Raw genomic sequence first — 26,685 nt, 5'->3', positions numbered from 1 at the left:
CTCGCTCTCTCTCAGAACATCAATCTGTTGCAGATGAACAGACAATGCATGAGTAAGCAAATGAACACAAGTTATTTCAGGATGAGACTGTGTATAGTGGAGCCTACAGGGAACCGCTGTGGGTGGACTCAGGAATGATGTGAAGCATGGGTTCTGTGCTGACCCTGTGAAGGTAATTCCACAGACAAGGAACAGCAAGAGCAAAGGGTTGTGGGGAGACACTTTGGAATGTTGATCTGTAATGCAGGTATCTCTAATCAGAGACCAGATCATAAATATGGAATGACTTCATAAATAAATAAATATCTATAGTGAATTTATGGATATATAATAAATTTGTAAATGTGTAAATTATGTAAATAAATACACACATAAGGGAAGGAGCAAAGAGAAGAAAAGGGGGGATTTTGAGGAATTGCTTTACACAAAAATGCAGGCCTGTAATCCCAGGACTGTGAAGGCTGAGGCAGGAGAACCACATGCTCAAGGCTAGTTGGGACTACATAGTGAGAGCAATGAGACAGTAGTGACACCTCATCTGGAAATAATCTGAAGGGGTAGGCAAGGAAGACAGAAGGTCAGAGAATTGCTATATCTAAAGTCCAAAGGTTGATCACTGGCAGAATTTCTTTCTGCTGGCTTGCATGTATGCTTGCACATGTGTGTATTGTGTCTTTGTTCTTTTTACAATTGGTTGGATGAGTCTCACTCATCTTGTGGAAGGTAATTGTGGTTTACTCAAAATTCACAGATTTTAATATTAATCTCATTCAAAAATCACCACCATGGAGACATTCAGAATAGAGTTTGTCCACATCTCTGGGCAACTGTCCTCCCTGGGTTGATACATAAAATAAACCAGTAGGTCTAGGAAAGAAGAAGCGGTGCAGGAAAGAAAAGGATTGGTAGCCATGAGAGCAGCATAATGCCATGGGAACCAGGGACATTGCTGAGTAATGTGTTTTACTTTAAATCTTTCTGATGGCTTTTGTGTGGAGGGCCTGATTTCACAGAAGCAAGAGAGAGAGTACAGGGAGCCACACTGGAGGTTCCTTTGAAGCATGGGAAGGAGATGGTGGTGCCTTGGCGTTTCACCCTGAAAGTGGAGAGAGGAAAACAGATGGCTTGTGGGTATATATCAGGGAAGCAGAGATGGCTGGGCTCTGATGGACCAAAAGTGGGGCTGACAGAGATGGGGTCCAATGCTTTTGCCTAGCCTCAACTAAGGGGAAGAGCAGGAGACATAAATGGGCATGAGTATAATTGCTTTAGAAATCACAACAAAACACCCTACCGTCTTGTTTTCTTGTATCTGCAGTTTTTAACAGTAAAATAAGTTCCTTGGTAAATGGATGAAGTTTAAATGAATTTGGAATTACCTACCCATGTTTTACTTTAATTAACTATAAATCTTCAAGACATGCAAGATAAGCCTCTTTCAGGTACACTTTTCTTTCAGTATAATCTCAAATATAACCATTGAGTATTGTGTCCTTTGCTTTTTTTTGTGAATTTCTCTGCTTATAAAAATGTCTAACAGCTTTATGGGATAGCATTTATAATTGAGCTTAAAATAGTAATTGCTGAAAAAATAGGCATATTTCAAGTTGGCATTTTCAGGATTATAAATCTCTTCAATTTCAAATGTATAATCAGAATACCAGTATTTAATAATTTGATTATAAACAAACTATAATAAAGTTAAAAGACTAATGAAAATGTAAAAAAATGCAATTAACTTTCTAAACTTAATGCAGACACTTTGATAATATGGTCAATATATGAATGAATTAAGCTAAATATTGTTTAAAGTTCTTTCTACTCTCAAAACATCCAGTTTAGGTAAACAGAGGGGATATATGGCATTGGGAGAGATAGGGGAGAATGATGAAAGAGAATGATGATCAAGATGTATTCACAGATGAACATGTTAAATTGAAATCCATTTGTACAACTACTTAAAGGGCATAAATAAACTAAAAGGCCTTACATTTGCAGGAATGATTGGCTCCAGAGAGAAAAACAGAAAGCCATGTGCTCAATCCAAGGCTAACAGAAATATTAGTTAAATAAATAAATAATAATATTAGCTAAATACTAAACTGAACCTAGAACTGGGATTCCTTTCCTTAGCATTGGGGATTTGGTACTATGATTGTGTACACCTTTGGCTGCACTGAGGAGTGCTCAGCCTATATAGCTCATTGATCAGATTTTACCTTCTTATGTAAGCATTCAATCCTTAAAGGTTAGAGAAGGTTCTGTGTTGATTTTAGCATCAAATTGCTCACTTAATAGTCCATCAAACTGCTCAATTAATAGTTTTAAAATAAGCCATATAAGCTATTTATTTATGACTGTCCAGCTATTCACTTTGAAGTACTGTATACCTTTCTTTCCAAACTATAGGTTATGACCCATTAGTAGGCCACAAAATTGATACATCTGATGAGACTTTAAAAATCATGAAATGAGGAAGTGTTGCTGTAGCTCAAGTGGTAGAGCGCTCGCCTTGAGCTGAAGAGCTGAGGGACAATGCCCAGGCCCAGAGTTCAAGCCCCATGACCAACAACAACAACAACAACAACAACAAAACAATTTTCAAAAAGGCGGGCGCTGGTGGCTCACAGCTGTAATCCTAGATACGCAGGAGGCTGAGATCTGAGGATCACGGTTCAAAGCCAGCCTGGGTAGGAAAGACTGGAGACTCCTATCTCCAATAAACCACCAGAAAACCGGAAATGGCGCTGTAGCTCAAGTGGTAGAGACTCGCCTTGAGCTGAAGAGTTGAGGGACAGTGCCCAGGCCCAGAGTTCAAGCCCCATGACTGACCAAAAAAAAAAAAAACAAAATCATGAAATGAAACAGAGTAGACTAGAATAGTACAGATAAATTTACAGTGTAGAAAGGTTTTTATCTTTTTCTTTTAGTTTTAATTTTATCTTTAAGTAATCGTATAGAGGAGTTGGCATTCAACAAAGCAGGATATAAATACGCTAAATCTTATCAATGCCACCCTTTCATCACTCCTCACCATGTAGGAAGGTTTGGATTTTTTCTATTTTATTAAACCTTTTTGATCGTTATACTTATGGATGTATGCATTAGGTTGTGACTTACAGTGCATTTCTTACATTAGGTTGCAATAGGAAAACTGGAAGACTACTGTGCTAGGTTTTAAGGTTAAAATGAGCATTAAAAATAATAACCTGATTTTAGGATACACTTATCTCATAATGAGACACACAAGGATTAGGTAGAAAAATTGGTACCACACTTATTAATAAACATATATAACATAAGAATAAAGAGTTTCCACTTCAATGAATAAATATGTGTTGTATGCTTATAAATGCCCTTGGCTAAAATCTGAAAGGAATATAGGAATGCATCCCTCTGCTCAAAGAGCATGAGAATACCAACAGAGAAAGGCCTTAAGGCCACATATATGTTTAGCTACAGTCTTTCTGCAAGAAAAAAGTTATGGAAATATTATCCTCTTTTCTTCAACTTGAAACTCTTGTCAACTTTCCTGTGTTAGCCTCTATCACTGTGACAAATAACTCAGCTAATACAAGTGAAGAAGAAGACGTGTTAATTTGGTTTATGGGTTCAGTCTATGGTTGGTTGCACTATAGTTTTTGATCCTCTGGTGAGGCAAAGCAGCATTCATGGCATGGAGCATGTGGGACAGCAAAGCTGCCCCAAGGGCCCGCCCCAGCACCCCAACTTCCTACCACTAGACCCTAGTCCCTAGAGGTTGCAAGGTCTAAAGGCTAGGGAGTCGTAGAACTCTGGGGGATACCGAACCACAGCACTTCATAAATCAGGCTCTAAGTATTATGGAAACATATTTTGTGGGGGGCAATGGGAAGGGCGTGCAAATGGAGGGAGGAAGGGTAAACAAATGCAGTCATTATATTCAATGTACATTTTGTAATAGTTGAACTATGTACCTTGAGGGTAGGGATGGGAAGGAAAAATGGGGGAGAAAGATGGAAGAGGTGGGATGGATCAAGGAACCTTGTATTCAGAACCTGACTTAGGGAATTGTCACCTCTTTGTACACCTACTTAATAATAAAAAAAAATTACAAGTTAATTATGATTTGTAGGATAGCATAGAAATCAAATTGTCATCTGTTGTGTTTGGTTTTTATGAACATCTGACTTCCAATGAAGCTTTGATATAAAACCTGATCTCAACTCACATATTAGTCATGCAGTTTATCATGGTATTTGGGCTTGGTATAGGAGAGTAGAAGTCTGCAGTTGCTATCTAAAAGGACATATAGAAAGAGTTTAGACTTTGTGGATGGTATACAATCTTGGTATAAAACTATTGAATTACTGACGTGTGGAAGTAATTATAGACAATATGTAAATGTTTTGTTCCAATGAAATTTATTTTGTGGCTCAGAAATTTGAATTTTATATGCTCTGTAAGATAATAATATAAGAAAATATACAATGGATTAATGAAGTAATATCCTTTTGATTTTTTCAACCATTAAAAATATAAAAACCATTTTTACCCTGTGAGTCAATGGTTGGATCTGACCTGATCATTGTAGATTGAGACTCTGTATGACAGCAACAACTATAATTTCCCAAGAAATATAATTTAATACTTTTGTGTAACTGAATCAACAATATTATCATGATATTGTGAGCAATCTTAAGCCCAATGAGAAATTTTTAATGAGAAATTATCTCATTAAAAAGTAAATAACAAAATGCCAGATGGATAACAGACTATATGGAGAGATCAAATAATATAATTCTTTAAAAGACTAAGCTCAACGAAATAAGTACCAGGAAAATGGGTACTTGCAAGAGAGGAGGTAGGAGGAAGAAGAGAGGGGTAGAAGGATGAAGAGAGGAAGAGGGGAGAATGCAGGCAAGAGTTCATTATATACATCACAGAACTGAGAAAAATAAGGGAAGGGATGGGTTAAAGGGAGTGAAGATGTGGAAGGGATGACACAGATCAAGATGCATTGTATACGTAAACTGCTTTGTTAAATAACGAAACCTTCTATACATAATCTAAAAATTAAGAAAAGTGAGAGAAGGGGTGAATTGGGAGGGTGGGTGAGAAGTTGAAAGGGGTGACTTTGATCAAGATGTACTATACTCTTAAACTGCTTTGTTGAATGGTAACTCCTTTGTACAACTACTTAAAGATAATAATAGCATCCCGAAAAATGTCAGATGTAGCAGGAGTGTGGAAACTGTGTTAAAGTGTGTATAAGTGCATAATTGAAATATGCAATAGACTATTTGGTTAAACTCTACACATGCAGATTTTGAAAAGGTCAGGGTCTTCTTCCTGCTTTCTCATGGTGCGATTTAGAGGACACCTATCAGGTAATTCAGGTTTTAGGTCACCTGTCTCTTGGTACAACTGTGTAACTTCATTGTTTGCTGTCAACTTGGATGATCTACATTTGATTCTATGAAGGAAATGGTCCATTTTCTTTACAAGTGTGCTGGCAATGTGGTGGTTGTGGTAAGTGTACGTGTGTGTGGTATGTGTGTATAAAGTATGATGTGTGTTTGTGTGTGTGTCATATTGGTGTGGGGAATGCTAGGAGAATTCAGATTTATACTTGTTTTTTTTTGTTCTGTAGTTAAACGTTTAAGTTTGTGAGTTACAAATGGGCTTAGATTTATTGAATTGTTATGACAAGCTTTACCATTTAAGGAAGTAGGACAAGAAAGAAACCAATTGAGTGATTTACTCAAGCTAGCCCTTTGGTGAATGTCCAAATGAGAACACCAAATCCTAAACTTAGCTACCAGAGTCCATATCTGTGGCAATGCTTTTTAGCTGAGATGCAGAAACATTAAAATCACTGTTTGGAGGCAAGTAATGAATGAGTCTCTGTATGCAATACAAATCATTCTTGATTTATCTAACTTTAGCAAAGTTACATTCTATTAGGCTAGTTATCAAAAGATTGGTTAGCTACAATCAACAATTATTTTTATATGGTAAAAGTAAATTGGTCCCAAGCTGTTTGGTTTTATATTTTCTATTGTCTAAGTTAATGTCACGCCCAACATCTATACCTTAAAGATACTATATCTTTATAACTTTCTAACTATATCTTTATAACTATTATAACAGGAAATTAAAGGTTTAATGTTATTTTAGGGATCCAGTATAGAAGACACACCAAGGTATGGTGGCTTATCATGGTGCAATGATTCTGATTGTGATGGTTCATCTAGTTCTATATGACAACTGTATTTAAAAGATTTAAAAACCATTCAGTATTTTCAATTAGAAAGTAAAGTGACATTAAGTATCACTAACTCATTGATTGGTGCTTACAAAAGGATTTTCCTATCATTATAGTTGAAAATATATTGAAGTTAATGATGGCACCATTCAAGAGAATATTCTGTGAGGATTATAATAGAAACTTGATAATTTATCTAAAACTTGGTGAAATATCTCAACAGCAAGACTCTAATTTCAACTTGATAAGAAACAATTAAGCTGAATCATAGCTATATATATATATATATATATATCCATATATATGTATATATCTTGATCTGGTTCTACTAGATTTCATGAAGGGATTAATATAAACTGCAATGCCTTATTCCCATGAGCCAAACATTTTAAAGCTAGACATTTTGATAGGAAGAAGTAGCATTCAGAGTTGGTAGTTCATGTGAGTTTCCAAAAGTTTACTGGGATATACTCAGATTTCCACCCCCGCCCCCATAAATTTCAGGTCAGGATTTATCTGCAATCACAAAATAAAGGCTTATAGAAATGTCAAACACCTTAACTTGGAATGTGGTTTTCTCCCAGTGTGATTTTTTTTTTCTTTTAGATACAACACAATTTCTTTCGGAGCCTGAGTACAGGAGCCTATGGTGAATACAAAATGGAGTCTTGGAAAAGTTATTTTTGTTTTCCGCAGGGAGCAGTCATCCTTGGACCTGTATTCAATATGTGACACAGATCTGATTGTACAAGAGCCATTAGCCTCATCCCAATTCCCTCGTTGGAGTCTGGGGCTTAGGTCAGAGACCATTACTCTTAGGTGTCAGAGCTCAACTTAATTACTGTTTTCAAAACATGTGGATGATATCTTGTTCCTCTTAGGACGTATGAAAATGGCCTGCAGAATTGAATCCTGAAGAACATTAGAGACAAGAATGGTCTGAATTGTTTGACATGCCTTGGTGACCTCTTTCTGAAATCGGCTGCATTGAGTATTTGTCTTGCCCTAGTCTGATGGGGCCATTTTATTTTATTTATTTTAAAGGAAAAATTTTCTTTCTGTGCACCTTTCTGGTCCTCAATGAACTGTCTGGTTAGCCAAGGTCCTTCAAAGATGCTCTACTCCTTGTGCTATTAGTAAACTCAGTAGAGCCGCAGGGGCAGAGTTCCAGAGCAGAAGGTCTGGACTCACGATCATGAGGAACGACCGTGGTCCCTACGGTGCCGACGGGCAGCGGAGCCGCGCTGCTGAAATGTTTAGCAATCATTTCTCAGTGGGAATTGGCAGTTGCCTTCTAGGATGAGATGTTGGGCTAGTGCAGATATCAGAGAAGAAGGGAAAAGTTTCAGAAGGAAGTAATTAGCAGAGTAGATAGGGCTGGTGAGGGCTAGACGAAGAAGGCAACGTGCTAGTCAGCAGATAGTTTTATAAGTAATTTTTAACAAACATGATCTAGAAAAATTTTTGAAGGCAGATCCCTCTTTTCCAGAGGGATCTGCCAACCGACATTCCAACAGGAAAAGAGGAAACTACTTCCGGAAAGGGTATTTAAAAAGACTTTTAAAGGCTGTTAAAAAGACATACAATCACACCCTGCTTAAACCTGCTCAAGCAGCATTTGTTGCTTAGACTGAGTTGTTTTCCTTTGTTTAACAGTCTGCTAGTTTCCTTTACCCCTCAGCCTACTGACCAACTACTCCCTCTCCAGAGCCCTTCACCTCTGGAGCTAGACAGCACCTCTATTTTCCAGCTAATTCCTTAATAGGATAAAGACTACAGTGTGTGTAGGGGGGTGGGGGGGCTGGGGAAAGGATATCTGGAGCTGTAGTTTTAATTTGAAGCCTTACATCCTTGCAGTGAAAGGCACTGTGCTGTTTGGGAGATCTTCTGATAGGCATATTGTAGCCTTCATTCTACATATTTCAGGGCCTTGTTTGCTAGTCAAGTGCTATACCACCTGAGTCATACCTCCAGTCCTGTTTGTTTAGATTATAATACACTTTCCTATCATCTATTTTCCAGCCAGTGATGTAGCATATAGTTTGGATTTTCAGATTTGACTAAGATATTCTCAAAATGAGAATCTATTTTAGAGAGATAATACTCTCAGTGAAAAAAATAAATTATGTTCATCATGGGTCAGCCATAATTATCACATAGTATGCCATGAGTACTAGCTGAAAATAAGAATGGATGGATGGATGGTTCTTGGATAAATGAGGGATGGGAAGAGCAAAGGGAGCATGTAATAGCTTCATTTAGCTTTGATTTCTAAAATTATAACTTCCCTCACTGTAGTGAAGGCCCATTTTGGTAGTGGAGCTGGTCTCTCTCTCTCTCCTCTCTCTCTCTCTCTCTCTCTCTCTCACACACACACACACACACACACACACACAATGTACTTTTGATACCACAACCATGACCTCATACTTTTTTCTAGGGTTATAGTAATGCCCAAAGGCCAAAATAACCATTTCTCAACAGAATTCACATGTCCCATCCGTGCTTCATTTTGGCTGTAGTTGCTTCACACCTTCACAAACCCAAAGAAAAAGCCCAGCTTGGTTTGTAGATTTTCTAGGGAGCAGTACTGGAGAGGCTCTGAGGAATTTGGGAATTGAAGCCACATTTGGCACAGTCATTGTGCCAGCCAAAACACATTTCAGTGAGCAGAATTATGGGCAGATTGCCCCCAGCGGCACATTTTATTTGTGACATTAGAAAAAAAATGTGATGGCTTATTCCAATTAGTGAAATATCTTGAAAAGGCTTAAAAAAGGCTCAAACCTCTCCCTGAACCACCAAGGTGACTGAAAATTTAGAAGAAATAATGACAACAATGGCAGCAGCCGCAAAGCAATAGCAACCATTTGGGGGAAGGGAGGGGAAGGCTCATTCATCAGGTTACCAGTCTAACGTTTCATTCAGCATTATCCCAGTTACTCCTTAGAGGACTTTTTATAAGGTCAAGGAAATATACTTTAAAAACTACTTCAGAGTATCTGTCTTACAGGGTCTTCGTTGTACCTGTCAGCCAACTTAATTGCACAAGTTGGGTGGTTTAAGAGCTCAATGATAAAGATGCTCCCCTTCCTCCAAATTTTATCTATAGCACATCAATTAATTTAATAGAAATGTTTAGTAGGTATAGCTAATTAACTCTGTCCCCAAATTGCTAGGCAAAAACCAAACTACCCCGCCAAAAAAAGCAAACCAAAAGAAACCAACCCAGAAGGCTTTGTTGTAGTTACATTTGCAGAAAGGTGGACTCACAGCGCAGCAAAGAAAGCCAGCTCTACAGGAATTCAAATAAGACCAGGAAAAACAACTTAAATGCTCAATTTTTATCTCATTTCAGGTACATTCTCATATGTTCCATAAATTGCATCCACACATATGCATTAGTGAAAAAAGAACCCCAAACCTCACTTTTGCTCAGAATTACTAGATTATAGCAGGGGACTTTCCATTTTATATTTTATAATTACTTCTTGTCCTGTTTTGACTTGACTTCAGATAAACATTTATATTCTGGCTTATTTGCCTTTCAAATAAAACCTAAAAGAATTAAAAGCCTTCTTAAGGCTTGGGTTATTTTTAGTAAAAAGGATAAAAAGTAAATTGTTTTGTGACACTGTTTCTAAAGAACACCTTTTTAAAGTTTCTTAAATCTCTGGTGGTTAGGATAGAGCTAAAGGCAGAAATATTGCTTAAGAAAACATTTCAGAACATGCTAGAAAGACTAAAGCCAAAACTGAGCCCCCCTGAGAAAGGAAAATGCTCACATAGCATAGTGTCCTTTGAATCTCTTAAGGTTATTTTCTAAATGAGACTATGAGAACAAAATGAAATTATATTTCCCTTCCAGCTAGTTAAGCCTCAAATCCCTTGATGAAAAAAAATGTTTTCTTTTTGACAGTGATGTATTTCTTGTCAGTATATTTCCAAAACAAACACACTAGAAAACCATTTCAGGCACAGAATAAAAGCAAAGATAGGAAGAGAGATTGTTAAAATGGTTAAGCATTGTTCGAAATTGCAGTTTAGAAGCGACCCTCACTGCATGGAATAGGGTAGATGGGCTGGTTCTTGTCCATCACTTCTAGAGCTGGAGTATATTAAACTGAATACCATCCAATCCTTCATTTTCATAGTTCTTACATTTGCACTTAGAACAATACTGATTCTAAGTGACAAAACTATAGTGGACAGTGTTCTGCAGGATGACTACCCAGAATCCCTTTCTCATATTCTTCTTTGTAATAGAATTCTAGTTTTGTTCAAGTATCTTCTCTCTATGCACGCATGAGCATGCACATACACCAACACACACATACACAAATGCACATGCGTGCACACACACAAAAAGGAGCAGATCCCCCTACTAGGTCTTTGGTCTAAAAATCTGAATAGCACTAGAAGTTCCTAACTAATTGATTAATATTGTATCCGATAGTCATATGACTTGAATTGGGACTAAAGGGCACCACCCTTAATCTTTGATGTGAGAGATCTTCTTTTTGCTTCTTCTTTTTCCTGGTGAGACACGAATAAGGAAGTTAAGCTTCAATTGCCACTGGCAAACATCTTAAAATCTGTTGGAGATCACTGGATGAATGACTTTGATGCTTAGGGGAGCAGGATGAAGACAGAAAGGTCCTGAGCTTCGGGTCATATCACTGATTTCTTGGAGCCTGCTTCCTATAGACTGTTGTGTAAAATAATTTTATTTTTAAAATCCAGTCTGACACGAAATTTCTCTCTTATCCATCGCCACAAACCATTTTAATACACAGACTGAAGCCAGTTAGTGAAAAAGAATAAGAAATACGCAGGTCATTAGATGCCAAACATGAATTCGCTCACTTTTTTGATTGCCTCTCCTGGTTAATAGGGTTACTTATTTATTGGTTTCCTTTTCCTCCCACTTGCTTAATCACTTCTGAAAATCCTTTAATTCTCTACTTATTCTCACACTGAGGATGGGGTGGTAGGGTGCGGGAGGCAACTGCCCTCAGCCAGTTTAGATTGCTTATGTAATGAGAGATGCTGTTGATTGGCAAGTGTTCATCATGGAAAAGGTGACAGAAAAACAAGATTGGGAGTCACTGTTTCAATTTTTACAGAACCCACAGTTTATATTGCTTTTCTGTGGGAGTTACAGTTTCCCATAGTGCTCAGATGCAGTAGGAAACATTTGCTTAAAAAAGACTATGATGTCTATTCTAGCCCAGGAATGCATTATGTAAAATAAACTAGATTCTATTTTAGTGATTAAAAGTAAAAAAAAAAAAAATTGCCTTAACTAGGGCTTGAACTCAGGATGTGGGGGTTGTCGCTTAACTTTCTTTCTGCTCAATACTGGCATTTCCCCACTTGGGTAGAGTCCTTTTGCTGTTTCTGTTGTTTTTGTTGTTGTTGTTGTTGTTGTAGGTCATGGGGCTTAAACTCTGTACCTGGGTGCTGTCCCTCAGCTCTTCATTTCAAGAGGAGCGCTCTACCACTTAAGCCACAGCTCCACTTCCAGTTTTCTGGTGGTTTATTGGAGATAAGAGTTTTCATGGCCTTTCCTGCCTGGAAAGTGCATCTGTAAAGTGGAACTGCAATCCTCAGATCTCAGTCTCCTGAGTAGCTAGGAGTACAGGCATGAGCCACCAGCACCCGGCCTTTTGCTGATTTTTTGCTAGTTAATTGGAGATAAGGGTCTGAGAGACTTTCCTAGCTGGGCTGGTTTTGAACCACGATCTTCAGATCTCAGCCTCTTGAGTAGCTAGGATTATAGACGTGAGGAGCATGACTAAGTTTAAAATTCTTCATGAAGTTTGAATTCTGAGCTGAATATCACATCAAATGGGTGAAGTCTGAGGAAGATTATCCAAAATCTTTTCTTCTTCATCTCAAAACCTTATAAAACATTTGGCTTGACTAGATAACTATGCTAATTGCAAAGCAGTGTCATAAAGAACCTAATCCATACATTGACTGACACTTAAAGAATGAAATAGGACTACATGATCAGATGAATTCAATTTAATCTATTTTGTACATCCATGTTCAAGGTTACAATGAGGTATACAAAATTAAATATTTGACCTCTGGTAGAAACTTAAGAAATATTTCTAAGGTGGGAATGCAAGGGAAAGTAATTGTGCTCATAAAATATATAAGTGCCAGATGCCAGTGGCTTACACACCTGTAATCTGAGCTACTCAGAGGAGGCTGAGATCTGAAGATTGTGGTTCAAAGCCAGCCCAGGCAGGGAAGTCTTTGAGACTCTTATCTCCAATTAACCACCAGAAAACTGGAAGTGGTTCTGTGACTCAAAATGGGGTAGAGTGATAGCTTTGAGCAAAAATAGCTCAGGGACAGCACCTAGGCCCTGAGTTCAAGCCTCATAACTAACAAAAAATGAAACAACTCCCCCCCCCCCGCCCCCCCCCCCCCCCCCCCCCCCCCCCCCCCCCCCCCCCCCCCCCCCCCCCGCCACAACCACTCTCCCCCGCCACATATGTAAGAGTGCTCAGCTGATCCTTTAGTAGGTTCAGTGTATTGTACTACTAGATTGGATAATAAATCCAAAGATAGCCAAGGCTTACCATAGTAGCCAATGCCAATGAGAAAAATATATAGTCACAGTTTCCAATACCAGCACATAAAAAAAAATCTATAGAGATTTTATGCCATTGGATTAGACTGACCAAAGAAACACCAAAGACACTTAATTATTTTGTCAGGAGACCCTTCAGTTATAGTATGTGTAACTCTTTTTCAGACAGAGGATCCAAAGCACCAATGTATCCTAAAGGAACTGGGAAATCTCCCTTTTTCTTTGGATAGAGTAGGGGACTGGAAGAAACTCTTTTTTTCTTTTTAAGTATTTTCCATAATATATCCAAAGGCAATCAGCTTAAGAGAGAAGAAAGCTAACATCCAACCGAATAGTGTAAAAGCATATAAATGTAACCCAAAGTTTCATAATGAGAAGTCTCCATTTGTTCTTTCAGGCAACCATTTAATGTGTTCAGGCCTTGTTTTAAAACAGCGCACGGATTTAGAGCTAAAAGTAAGATCTGCAGGTCTAGTTCTGAGATGCTCACAATGGAGTTGGGGATACTTGGGCAGTCAGGCAGAGACTTTAGAAAGGATTGTTTTCTATTTACTCTGAGACAACGTAAAAGCTATTTTATTACACAATCGCACAGAAATGTTAGCTCAAATCAGGCTAGGTGGAAGCTGGGAAGGGAAAATCTTGCAGAAAGAAATTCATGAAACTCCAAGATTTGGTCAGGTAGAGACAGATGAGGTGTCTGAGTTTGGCAACCAGGACAGCTGTACCAACGTACACGTGCTGAAAAGACCCAAGTTTGGAGTCAATTACATTACATTCTAAATCTGGCAATGGTAGGCTCTAATCTACTTAATGGGTAGCACTTCTGACAGAATATCTATCTGTTCATGAAGCAAGTAATCAAACAGCAGTTTATATTTTTTAAAAAATAATATCAAAGCATTGTGGTACCACCATGATTATGTATAGAAAAGTATTTATTAAGTGCTTATCAAATTGATTTGAATGACTATCATCTAAATCCTAAATTTCAGCTAATCTTGTGTAAAATTACTTCCTACTGAAGCTCATTTCCTATTGATGTTATTTGTACAGTTTGAATTTATGGCAAAAACCTCTAGAAAAAAAGGATTAGAGAAAGAAACAATGAAAATATTCTGATACCTACCTATCTCTTTATATTTAGTTTATATGATAGCAAAGATGGATGTATTGGTTTTTTCAAAGCCAAGGAGGGTGTCAAAAGCTAAATCTGAAGATAAATAGAAATTTTAATAGTTATGATGTAACGTGAAACTTAGCAGCTAACTCTATGTTCACTATACAACTATGGAGAGGAAAGAAAGTTTAATAAACTCTGAGAACCCTATTCATTATATACAAAGTAGATATTATTTATTTTGCCTATCTTATGAGGGGTAGAATATGATTAGTTTGCTTACACTGCTACTGTGTACTTTTCCTAATACATACATCTTTCAAAACTGAGCACTGGAGGCTCTGTGTAAGTATTATGGAATGAATAGATTAATGACTGATGAATTTGAGTCTTCCAAATACACTTGTTAGGTTTTCCTTGGGACCAACAATAAGTGATTAAAAGATTGGTTCAAATTAAAAATAAAGAGCTAAGCTTAAAGCTAAGCACTTTTGTGAGGCTGAAATCCCATAAATTTGGCTAGAGTTAATCTTGTAGAATATACTAGTATTCCCATATATACCAGTTTATGAAGAGATGAGGGATCTCTGTTTTGAGGGATGAAGAGTTTTTCTAACTCTGTTATTGTATTTTTGAGTCTCAAGAAATATGTATACATATTATGCATATTTCATATATTATCTAGAGTATAAATATATATTATGTTACATATGTAAGTGTACATGTGTACATATATTACGTATATTATATAGAATATACATTATATATACATATGAAATACTTATTCTTTTTGATTTTTTGCATTATAAATGTACACATTTGAATCAATCCTCTATGCCTCATCTATCATCTATCTAATCTATTTATCCATTTATCCATCTGCCAAATTATCTGAGTGTATATATACACACATGTATGTATATTCATATGTATTTATGTATATATTAAACATAAAAGAGATAAGAATATATTAGTTAAAGGAGTATGGGGTTCTCAAGGATGGCCAGAATTTAATTTTGTCTCCAGTAAGTACTAGCTATGTGACCTTGAAGTTGTTTAACTGCTGTGCTCCTCTATTTTTATCTTGAAAATCAAAATGATTGACATTCTTCCTTCAGGGCCTTCTTGTAAACATTAAGTCTATGTAAGACCTTTAGAATAGTATTTGAAATATTCTAAGTTTCTCTCTATTAGCTATTATTGTTATATTATTTTCTTTCCCAAATCATCTTTAAAAAATTATAATTAGGGAACAGAATCTGAGATACTTAACCAAAAAAATCTATATAGATTTTTCTAAGAGATAAACAATTGCATTTATGTAGCAGACACGTAGTGGTCTTATTTATCAGAGGAAAAGAGTATTATACGTGGTCACTAAAAGTTTAAAGTAAAGATATTGGAAAAGGGGGTCATGTTTAATTTAGGTTTCAGTTCTGGAAAATGTATTGAAAGTGGAAATGCCCAGGTACATTCTATTTCCAAACACAAATTGAGAATTAGAGAATCAAAATGACAAACTTCTGCTAATCTGCTTAGGAAGACATAAATTGTTAATCAGGCTGCAGGCAGCAAGGCTTAATTCCAACTTTAATAAAAAGTCCTCCTGGCGGAAGGAGAGGCCTGATAGTCGAGCTATGGAAGGTGGGCGGAAATATAACCTCCAACCCTGTGGCTCTCAGGACACTATGGAGAGTTACCTTTGAAACAGACTCCTTTTTAAAGAAGTCAGTTATTAAAAATTAAGTTGTCAGCCTAGGCCAGACAAATGACATTTTTTTCACTAGTCTGAATGAAGCTTAAAAAAGAAATAAGTTAGAATAGTGTTTATTTTGTGCCTTGGCTGAGAATGTCACCAGTAAGCACTTATGGAGCGAGCCCTTACTCAGTGCTTCTCTTACTACTAATGCCCTCGTCTTCAAACTCCCCTTCTGAGATGGAAAAGTGATATTTGAAAACCATCTTTTTGTTTTCCTCCAACCTGGATTTATGTACTCCATAAAGCACCTTCTGTGTGTATCGGGGGTCTTTCGCTGTGCAAGGAATCAAATAATGAAATTTCCAGAAGTCTCGGCTGAATATCATTCTTAGGAATACTTGTCAATCAGGTAAAACCTAAATTGGAAAGCATTTGACAAGCATAGCAACTCTTTAGCATGCAGAGCTTCGTGGCTGCTTTTCTGGATGGTTGCATTTAACACAGTCCAAATTCTACTCCCTGCTTTAAACTCTTCCTTCAAAACACCATGGATATTAGTGCATACTTGTTAATTATAAAACACGGCAAGTTTGTCTCTTGTCTTCTGTGACAGGTTTCTCTAATCAACCATGATGAAAAGATTATCATACAGAAAAAAAGAGAAATAAACCATGTAAAAATCTACTTTAGCTTAGTGACAAACTGGGAGACAAACATGGTCTATTAATGCTCAGAAAATCCTGAGTGCAAATCAAAACTTTTCTTTTATGGTGCCCAATTAATCCAGCCTACCATTTCAATCATTTCTCTTCTCTCTGTGTCTACGACATAAAACTCTTTCATTGCCTCACATTAAATTCACACACTTAAGAGCATTTTACTCTCATGTAGCTCGCAACTTCATAGTTTAAATAAAGTTACTGCCCTATTCAGTAGCCTATCTGGACAGAATACGGCTGTTTGAATTACCAGTAGATACTGCTCACTACACAGCCCTTAATTGTGGTCAGCTCTTTAATGACCCAAAGTGGCATGCCTCTGTTAACTCAGGAGCTGGGGGAAGTTTTCTAAGGAACAAACCAATGGTGCTCTTTGGGAAGATGTTTTGGGCTGTGGGCTAAGGAAAGAAGACCAAACTTGAGAGGCGGGGGGGGGGGGGGGGGGGGGGGGGGGGGGGGGGACTTTGACACAACGATTTGAGGGTTTCTTTCAAAGGCAGATTATTTACATATAAGCATAATTTCTATAAATGCCACAGTTAGTACTTTCGGTGATGGGATGGTGGAGTAGTGGAACTACTTCCTCTTAAGGACCTTAACAAATAAAGGATCCCATTTCATTTTTTTTTACTTAATTAGGGTGGAACTTCAATCTTCCTTTATGAGGAGAAGAAAATAAGCAGGCAAGTCAGAGAGTGAAATTCTGGCATTAGTGTCTAGCACAAAGCCATCGTCCTAGAATTAATTCTTTATGAAACACGGATAAAATCCCAACTAGATACTTTTAAATAAGTAGTTTTAATTTGAGAATAATTGCTGGGAGATGCAGTCGCTTGGCTTGGTTCAAATTAGGGTTTCATCAGTAGTATCATAGTCCTGGTGGGTTTTATCTTTGCATTGGTGATTTCTTAGTCTGGCCACACACTATTCTGATTGGTGTCAAATTAGAACCTGTTGCTAAGGAAAGCTTAGAATATTTTAGCTGAATGTAAAATTGAGTGGTTTCAAATATCTTATAAGATGGATGATAGCAGATTAATGAAACTCGTTCTTTTTTATCCTGCAAAAGGAAGTATACATCTTGCAGTTAAAAATAAGATCAGCTTATTTTGTGACTGAGGTCTATACTCTAAATGCACTGCATTTTGAAGGAAAAGAACAAACTTAAAATACAAGCCAACACCTTCCCTTATGTTTTGTCTGTCCACAGTTACACCAAGTTTATTTATTTATTTATGTTGGTTATGGGGCTTGAACTCAGGTCCCAGGTGCTGTCTCTGAGCTTTGTCACTCAAGGCTAGTTCTCTATCACTCTGAGTCAGAGTGCCATTTCCAGTGGTTATTTAGAGGTAAGAGTCTCATGGGCTTTCCTTCCTGGGCTGGCTTCAAACCATGATCCTCAGATCTCAGCCTCCTTAGTAGCTAGGATCACAGGTGTGAGCCATTAGCCCCCAGCCACAAAGCTTAACTTTAGAGAATAAAAAAAGACACCCCTTTCACAGTTTACATGGTTCAGGTGAACTGAGATTGTCTTTACTCATCAAGTTAGATTTTAAATTAAAATGATTCATTGTCTGTTGAATGATCAACTGTGTAATAGAGTTGAAAATTGTTTATGTCATATACTATCATTTTGGCAAAGCACACTTTTAGAGGAGACATTAATATGGCCAAAGATCATTTTAATATTCCAAACATCAGTATTAATGCCTATAGATTTTAATTAAGGGACCCATGGAGACTTTTTCATTAAGTGGTTTTCCTGTAGTTTGTCTCTTGGGCTGTGTTATAATTATGGTTCCTCTTTGCTTTTTGCTCATCCAAATAAGGAAAAGAACTAGGCCTATCATTTTTTAAAATATGAAGTCATGCATTATCTAGCCCATTGGTCATCAGACTTTTGAATTTCATGGAACATTAACAGTCTTATATTTTAAATAGTGAGTGTGGGAGAGTTGATGTTGAGTTGCTCATGAGACTTTATGTTTGGCAAAGCAAAAGCCAGCATAATTTGTCCATATCTTCTTCCATGAGAAGATAGACATTTTTAACTCCTAAGGAGTAAGAAAGTCTTCTGAAGTTTCAAAATAGAATAAACTGAGATTTATGAAAGACAAAATAGATTATCTTTCTTTTTTATATCTGATCACTGACCAGTAAATTCATTTTTGACAGACAAGTCCTCGACTAGATAAAAATCAGTGGCTCTCTAAGATATCTAGATCTTAGAGAGCCACTCTAGATCTTAGAGAGCCACTGATTTTTATAAGACTTGATCAAGTAAGTGCTTGGCAGTCATTACAAATTAACCAAGCTTTGAACTTTATCGTATGTCCCTAAAGCAGAAGGCCAAATTTTGAAGAAAAAATTTAATCTTTTTAGGAGTTTTAAAAAAATGTACAAATACATGAATATTCTGAAGAAAGTGATACCCTGAAGTTTAATTTTTTGGGTGCCAGTCTGTGTCTTGAATTCAGGGCTTGGACACTGTTCCTTTGTGCTCAAAGCTACTGTTCTACCACCTGAACCACAGCTCTATTTCTAGTTTTTGCTGGTTAATGAGAGCTAAGAGTCGCACAGACATTCCTGCCCAGGCTAGCTTCAAACCATAACCCCCCCAAATCTCAGATTCATGAATAGCTAGGATAACAGGTGTGTGCCACCAACTCTTGGCTGGATATCCTTAATGTTGCCACTATAATTCCACGTCTGTACCTTCAGAGAACACTTACAAATAACAATACTGTAGATTTAAGTTTCCTCTTTTATTCTTAATGCCAGAATTCAGTAGATATGACAAAGAGCAATGACATCCACTGACAAGAAATCAGGCTACGAGAGAGAGAGAGAGAGAGAGAGAGAGAGAGAGAGAGAGAGAGAGAGAGAGAGAGAGAGGGAGGAAGAGAGAGAGATAAAAGAACAAAATGAATTTAGTATATCTGCAGATAAGTCATTTCATCTCTCTGGTTATCAGTTATCTCATATGTAAATGACAGGCATGGGGAAGCTTTTGCTAAGCTTCTTCCCGTGTCTCACATTCTCTGATTATATTTCTAATTATCAAGTTTCCTTGAAGGCTGATTAACTACATGACTTTTTTGAATGGTAGCAATAGAACGACTAGAGTATAATGAAAATGGCTCATCAATGTCAATCATATGTAATATGACCATATTGGTACAAGAGCGTCTCCCTTTCCTTGCTCCTTCCTCTTTCTCTACATCCCTCCCATATTTGTTTCTTCCTTTCATTGTTTTTTGGTTTGGGGGAAGGAGGTATGAGGGTTTGTGTGTGAAATTTTACATAGTAAAGAAACCATTTAAAAACAAATACTGATGTAATAGTAATGAAGTAACAAAACTGTGGTAATAAAAGAAAATTGCAGCTCTCGTGAAAAATCTCAAGTTCTGAAGAATACTGAGTATGGCACTGTGCTAAGAATGAAATGTATCCTCTACAGAGTACTATGAAGTTGAAATGCCCTTTTCCCATCAATAAAACCAACAATTGTTATTTTCATTAACTTCTCTGTAGAACCCCTTCCATCGTGAAGCTCCCTCTGCAAGCAGGAGAGGGTAGTTCATTCTTTTATAAAAATACCTCATAGTCAGACGCTGTTTACTGAATTTATAAACTAGTATGTGTGCTTGAGGTTTTTTTTTAAGGAAATAACCTAAAAACGTTTTCCTTGACCTTAAAAATCTGTCTTGTTCTGGTCAAAATAATCCACTCCTTCCGATCTTTAATACTACTGTGTATTTTTCAGACAGTCACACTCTTGTTTCTAAGATATGACAAGTATTTGTTAATCACACATTCATAAATTATTCAACTAAAGTGGAGATGTCTCAGAAACTCGAACAAAAAAGGACTAAATTAAAAGAATACAAGTATTAGATTTCCTTTGTGACTTATTGTGTAATTGTTATTATGCAAAATGCATGCAAAATAGTCAGAAAAAGTGGTTTACATAGAAAAGATTAGTTGATTATTTATTACCACCATTATTATCTGGCTGTATGAAACTTCTGAGCTTACTGCTTAGTATTTTTTATCTTAGACAAAAACTCATAAACAACAATAATGTGGGTTAAAATTTCCCCATAACATCAACAAAATGGGCTATTATATAAACACAATGGAATATTAGTCATCCATTAGAAAAAACAATATTGTACCATTTGTAAAACCATGGAAAGACTTGCAAAAACTATATTAAGTGAAATAAGTCAGGTCTAGGGAGACAGGACTCCATGGTTTCCTTCATATGTGGTTAGCTAGAATTGGCCTATTAAACTATAAGTAAATATATTGAGGGATATGCAAGTGCTTACAGATGTACTAACTAAAATATGGTAGATTCAAGGGAGAATTCATAGTCTAATTCCTTAGAAAGGCTAAGTCAAACCCCAACAATATAAACACTGGTAAGTGGGATACTTGCAAGAAGTGGGGTGGGGCCACGGGGAGAGGGGTGGATGAATGATCTTTCTATCTCTACCTTCCATGTAGTTGTGAATACAGGAGTGTACGTGCCTGTCTCTTACTCTAGTTAATTCACGACCCATCCAAGATTGCCTCCTCTAGATAGATATTGTAAATGGTTATTTTCTAGTTTTAGGTCCCATGACAGAGGAGATGGGTGTGGATAAATCTTTTAATGATCTGACCATGCTTATAACGTAGCACTATAAAGGGGAAAAATACATTCTGTGTAGAGATGGAAAATTTGATTCTAATTACTGCCTTCTTGGGCCAAAATTTACATCTTCTTTTTCTTCTGTCTTACTTTAACACCTCCTCAATTGAATTTTTCTTGCTGTTTTCCATTCCCGTAACTAATTATATCTCATCAACATCTTTTGGTCAGAACTAATCATTTTGGAAAATATAGAAAGGAAAGAGCATGATCCTCTTTCGAGTATTGGGCTATGGGAGGAAATTAGTTCCCTGTGTTATGCTAGCTTTCTGTTCTTCATCTTCTTCATAAGTTGCTTTCTTCCCCAAGATAATACTGTGTATTTTAGGAGAAGCTTTTGACCTCACCTACCTACTTATACTGTAAACCAAATTGAGTAATAACACCCCAGCTTTAAATTAAAATCCTCTTTTTGTAAGTCTCAACAAGCGGTTATGGTTATGAGTGTCTAGGAAAAGACAGCACCCAACATTGTTAGTGTAAAGATTAGTGAATGGATGAAACAAGGTGAATAATGTCTAGATAATCTGCAGGGCTGCTACAAGACACTGTTCTCATGTTCCTCTACCCATTCTGCGCTTAGAAGCATGGGATCAGAACATTCATCCTTCAGTGAGTTTCTTGGTTAAAACAGTTGAAAATTTCATAGCTCATTCTGGCTCAATTATTTTGGCATAATGAACCGAATTCTATCTCACTTTTCTAGTAAATGAAGGCGTAGCATCTTCTTGAAGGATTATTTAGACTTTCCCTCTAATCTTCCTACTTGGTAGATGATCATGTTACAAAGACTATATACAGTAGGTTCAGCAATTAATTAATTAGGAGAAATGTAGAAGTTCCTTAGAGGAACTTGAAAATAAAGAAGACTTCCTTAGGGAATTGACAACTTTAAAAGCATAGATCAGTTAATTTTTTAAAAGGCTTGCTTGAATAAAAATAGTGCTGTTTCTATCTCTCTTGTTTTTTTTGGGGGGGGGGAGAGGGACGGGGGGAGGATGGGAAGGGATGGGAAGGGAAAACAAAGGAGGAGGCTACAATGCTTGATAAGAAATGTACTCATTATCTTGCCCATGTAATTGTAATCCCTCTGTACAGTATTTTCACAATAAAAAAAAAAAAGAATCTGAATGGAGAAATAAAAGAAGAGATAGGGTAAAAAGAAAAGAAAATTGGTCTTAATCCTACATTTCTAAATTTCTTTTCTAATAATTAAAACATTTCTATATTGTGTGTATGTTTTCCTTCCTCCCTCCCTCCCTCCCTCCTTTCCTTCCTTCCTTCCTTCCTTCCTTCTTTTCTTTCCTTCCTTCTATATTCCTACTACTACAATATTCTTGTGTCTTTGTTTAGAAATCATTGTTCAGAAAAAGCAGAAAAGTTTGATTGTTGACACTTTGACTATTTTGGGAAGCAGATAAAGTAGACCCAATAGAGAGTAGCTAGGCTGAAACACTATTAAAAAAATGCAATTCAGACTGAGTCACTGCTCATTATTTTTCTGAGTGAGACCCTAATTCTAATGGATCCCAAAGAATGGGCTGAAGTGACTAAGCAAGAAGCACAGGCAACTGAGTTCTGTGGATGTTATCTCATTTGGAACACATTTCAAACTTTAGAACAGATTTTAAAATTGGAAGTCAGAACCTGCAGACTGTCAGCAGAAGAGGCTGATTCATCCTAAGAACTTATCTTCCTCCAAGTTTCTGGCAGTTTTCTAAGAATGAATCTATCTACAAGGTTTTGAGCTACTTCAAAGAGAGAAATTAAAACACAGCAGCAGTCACAACAACCACGTACATATCTATAAGAATAAAGGGAACATATACATGTAAATATCTTTGGGGCTTTTTACTAATACTTGTTTCAATGGGATCTTCTTTAAATCAACTGCCTGTTTCCATACCACTTCTGGATCTTTAAGGATCCTTGAAAAAGTGATTATTTTTCTTTGCAAATACTTCTTCAGGTGGGACTATATTACGTAGAACATTTTGAGTCATAACTATAAGATCATTTTCTTATTAGGTAAATTGTAATTTAGGAAGCAGAGCCCATGGCAAGGATAGAAATAGAAAAATCTTATATCATACCAATAAAGGCAAATTTGATAAATTATTAATTGGCCATTGCTTTTATTTAGAACCAGGAAAAAGATTAACCAAAAGCCAACACACCCAAAAAACTATGAAAATACTTACAAGTGCCTTAAATGAGGACCACTACAGAGAGGAGAGGAATAATAATGAGTTTGACCTGGCACAAATATCAATAGTACTTGGAGAATATTAACTGGTCTATGGAGAAAAAGCTTCTGTGTCTCTATTATATAAAAGAGTGACCCCATGCTGCAGCTGACCTACAGGGAGAAGTGTATGGAGTGACCCAAAGAAGTTCCTTCCAACTCAAAAGACAAAGTTTTAGTGGTTCCAAAGATGCAGAACTGAGACATTGGCATCAACGACTGCAAAGCAACAGAGCTAGGAAGGCGCCACACAAAAATTTCCAAAGAAGATACCTATTTGTCACAGTGGGGCATTCAATTTGCCTTAATTAGACATTCAGAACTTGTGCCTACTTATTGATACAATAACCACGTGCCATGTCCTGCAATGGTAGCTATGCTTTCTAGAAAAGTCAGCTGTTTTCAAGTGTGTCAAGCAGTATTTTGTAAGAATTTTTTCTTTCATACAAAAAAAAAATGCCAAAGAGAAAGTTTTTCCTTGTAAAGCTAATGCTGATGGAAGGGGTGGGTGGAAGAGGTATGGCACAGATTTTTTTTTTTTTTTTGATACTAGGCAACTTGTTAGAAATTGCTTTTGTTCCCGTATATTATCTTTGCCGAGTTAGCACTGAGAACTGTAATTGCAATAAATTGACATAAAAGCCAGCTAGTAAAAGGACTAGAAGTCCCTATGGAGACACCAGCTTGTCACTTTCTTCTAAATGGCAGTGAAAGATAATTGTGGACAAATACAGTAGAACTAAAGCGTTGTCATTTTCCTTCAGAGATGTGGGGCTGTCTCTTATTTTTATTGAAAAAAATTGGTTTCTTCCTCTGCTTCAAAACTATCAGAGCCATCAAAGTAGGTGGGAAGAGATCTGCTTTGTATTTTACCTCAATACCTTTTTAATCAGATCACACCAAAGAGGAGAAGTGAGGGAAGCCATACAGTCCTAAGGGCTGCATCTCACAGTGAAGTGCTGGATTCTTTTAAGTTTCTGAGCTGTGTGTTGACAACTCTGGCCTCTGGCATATAGAGTGCTCTCCTCTTTTGACATGGTGAAACCATCTGCTTGACCCCATCCCCATTCTTCACACAATTGGTTTTCCAGTTCTTCAAAATGGCAACATTTAAGGGCCAGTACACAAAGGGTGATGCTTAAGCTAAACTGAAAGAAAAAAGAAATTGTTCCCCTCTCTCCTAAAGTAGACTCCTAAGGGTTTTCCTTTTCAGGTAAAGCTATCAGCAAGGAAAGAAAAAAAAAAGAAGCCAGCACTGACCATCTTTCCCAGGGGTAGAATTGTTGATTCTTAGATGAGTTGGTATGTAGGTATAGCCCTAGCTTTCTTTCCCAGCATAAAGGGTTGGGGGGGGGGGTTGACCCCCCAGGATAATTAACCATTCGCAAAGCTGCACACTCCAGATCTGCACATATGCACACTCCCAGCCATTCCAGACCCACGGTAGGAAAATCCTCTTTTTGTCCACGGTGTCTGACTCCAGTAAGTGAAAGTGATGGACTAAAGACATATGCTCATACACCTCTACAGAGACTGTCATAACGACAACACCCTTACACCACACACACACACACACACACACACACACACACACACACACACACACACACACACACACACACACGAGAGCTAGGAGAGAGATGTGTGGCTGTTCCAGATGATCAAACATCTTGCTTTCCGAGTGTCCTCAACAGTAGTTAACTCAGGTGACCAGCCCCAGGCACTGACAGAAACCTGCATTTAACTCCCTATAAAATATGGATTTTATTGCAGCAGGGACAACACTTGGTGGTGCCACACTGACCTCACAAGCATCTCCCAGCTCGAGGTCTACGTAATCCTTGGCAGGAAAAAAAAATTCTAAGTACAGAAGAAGTCATCCTAGTCCGACCACTGCGGCAGTACAGAACATTACAACAACCTCTTTGATTAAATTCCCCAGGATCGCACTGGGAGATCCCCCCCCCCCCCTTCTGACACATAAAACCGGGCGCACGCGATCTGCACTCCCAATCCCCAGCCTCCACTCCCCCACATTCCCAGCTCCCCAGATTTGTGCCTGGACAGCCCAGCCATAGAGGACCAACCACTTTCTCTCGCTCTCTCTTCCCTGGACAGCGTGTGCTCCATTTTCGGAGTCCAGCGCTGGACTTTGCTCGCCAGCTAAGCCTGGGTGTCCTAGAAGGGCCGGCAGGCGTAGCCGGGCGCGGGCAAGCCAACACTTTTCCGTCGCTCTTTCCTCTTCCGCCAAACCATCTCTTCAGTTAAGTTTTTCTCCTTGGGAACCTTCCAGAGTTTTCCAGACTCCCCGAATCTCTGCCTTACTCTCAAAGCCACAGATAATGTTCACTCAGACCAAACAGACACCATGAGAAGACCCTTGTAATGTGGGAAGGCGAAAATACATCCAGCACCCCCACCCCTCCACCCCCCACCCCAAGACCCCTCCGGCCCGGCACGCACCGGCGCCCGTGCTCACGGCCCAGCCAACTTTGCAAATGCCAGTCCGAGCTGCTCCTGGCAGCTTGTACCACCCGGGGAGAGAAAGGCGGCGGATTCGGCTCCGGGGGGGGGCTCCCCCCCTCCCCCTGTTCCCTGTCCCTCTTCTCCCTGATCCCCACGAAGCCCCAAGGCCGCTTTGGGTCTTACCAGAAGCCGAGAGGAGCGGTGCCCAGGCTCCCCGGGAAGCAGCGCCCGTCCTGGGCAGGGGCAGCAGCGCTACCCGCGGAGCCCGGCCCCACGCGCGCCCGCCGCGACCCTGGCTGCAGGCTGAGCATCTCTTCCCAACTCTGCGCGCAGCCCCGCCGGAGGACAGCGCTCGCTCTCGCGCGCCTCTCTCTCTCTCTCTCTCTCTCTCTCTCTCTCTCTCTCTCTCTCTCTCTGATTGGCTTGCATCTATGCCACAGAATTAATTAAACAAAAAAGAAAAGCAAGGAAAGGGGTGGGGGGGGGGGAAGCAAAGCCAAAGCACGCACCGCCAGCAGCAGCAGCAGCAGCAGCAGCAGCCTCACCCACAGACCCCCGAACCCACCTCTCCTCGCCCTCCTGGGCCCGGGGAGCCGTCCTGGCTGCGCCGGGGGCCGCGCTCCGCCGCCGCCGCCGCCGCGCGATCGGGGGCCGGCTGCCTCCCCGCGTTCCCGGTGCTCGCCGCCTCCACCGACGCCGCAGCTCCCGGGCCGGGCGGGGAAGGCTCGCGGCTCCTCGGGGGGAGAGCTGGCTCTGGTGGGCACACACTGATTTGCAAGTGAATGAAGTGGGAGGGAGCAGAGAGAGGAGGACTTTGTGAGCGAGGGCCGGCGCCGGCCCCCGCCCGCCCCTCCCCGGGACAGAAGGATCCCGGCGTCTGAAG

At 38.7% G+C, this 26,685-nt stretch overlaps 1 protein-coding gene across 2 annotated transcripts in view; it reads right to left on the bottom strand.

Annotated features, from left to right (window-relative positions):
- Cdh6 (cadherin 6) overlaps nucleotides 1-26,411 on the bottom strand; it is a 132,200-nt gene extending 105,789 nt beyond the window's left edge. The window contains exon 1 of one of the 2 annotated variants that reach the window (XM_042690624.1): nucleotides 26,368-26,411. The gene's annotated coding sequence lies outside the window, so the exon portion shown is untranslated. Of the gene's footprint in view, nucleotides 1-25,985; nucleotides 26,081-26,367 lie in introns of those variants that run through there. The other variant, XM_042690623.1, reaches the window with a different exon arrangement.
- Between the last annotated feature and the right edge of the window lie 274 nt (nucleotides 26,412-26,685).

This window comes from Dipodomys spectabilis, unplaced genomic scaffold (genome assembly GCF_019054845.1).
Source record: "Dipodomys spectabilis isolate Male_0828 unplaced genomic scaffold, ASM1905484v1 ptg000138l, whole genome shotgun sequence".
In the NCBI taxonomy this organism is placed as follows: domain Eukaryota; kingdom Metazoa; phylum Chordata; class Mammalia; order Rodentia; family Heteromyidae; genus Dipodomys; species Dipodomys spectabilis.
The sequence above is the reverse complement of the archived record's forward strand: the minus strand, read 5'-3'. Positions and strand labels throughout refer to the sequence as shown.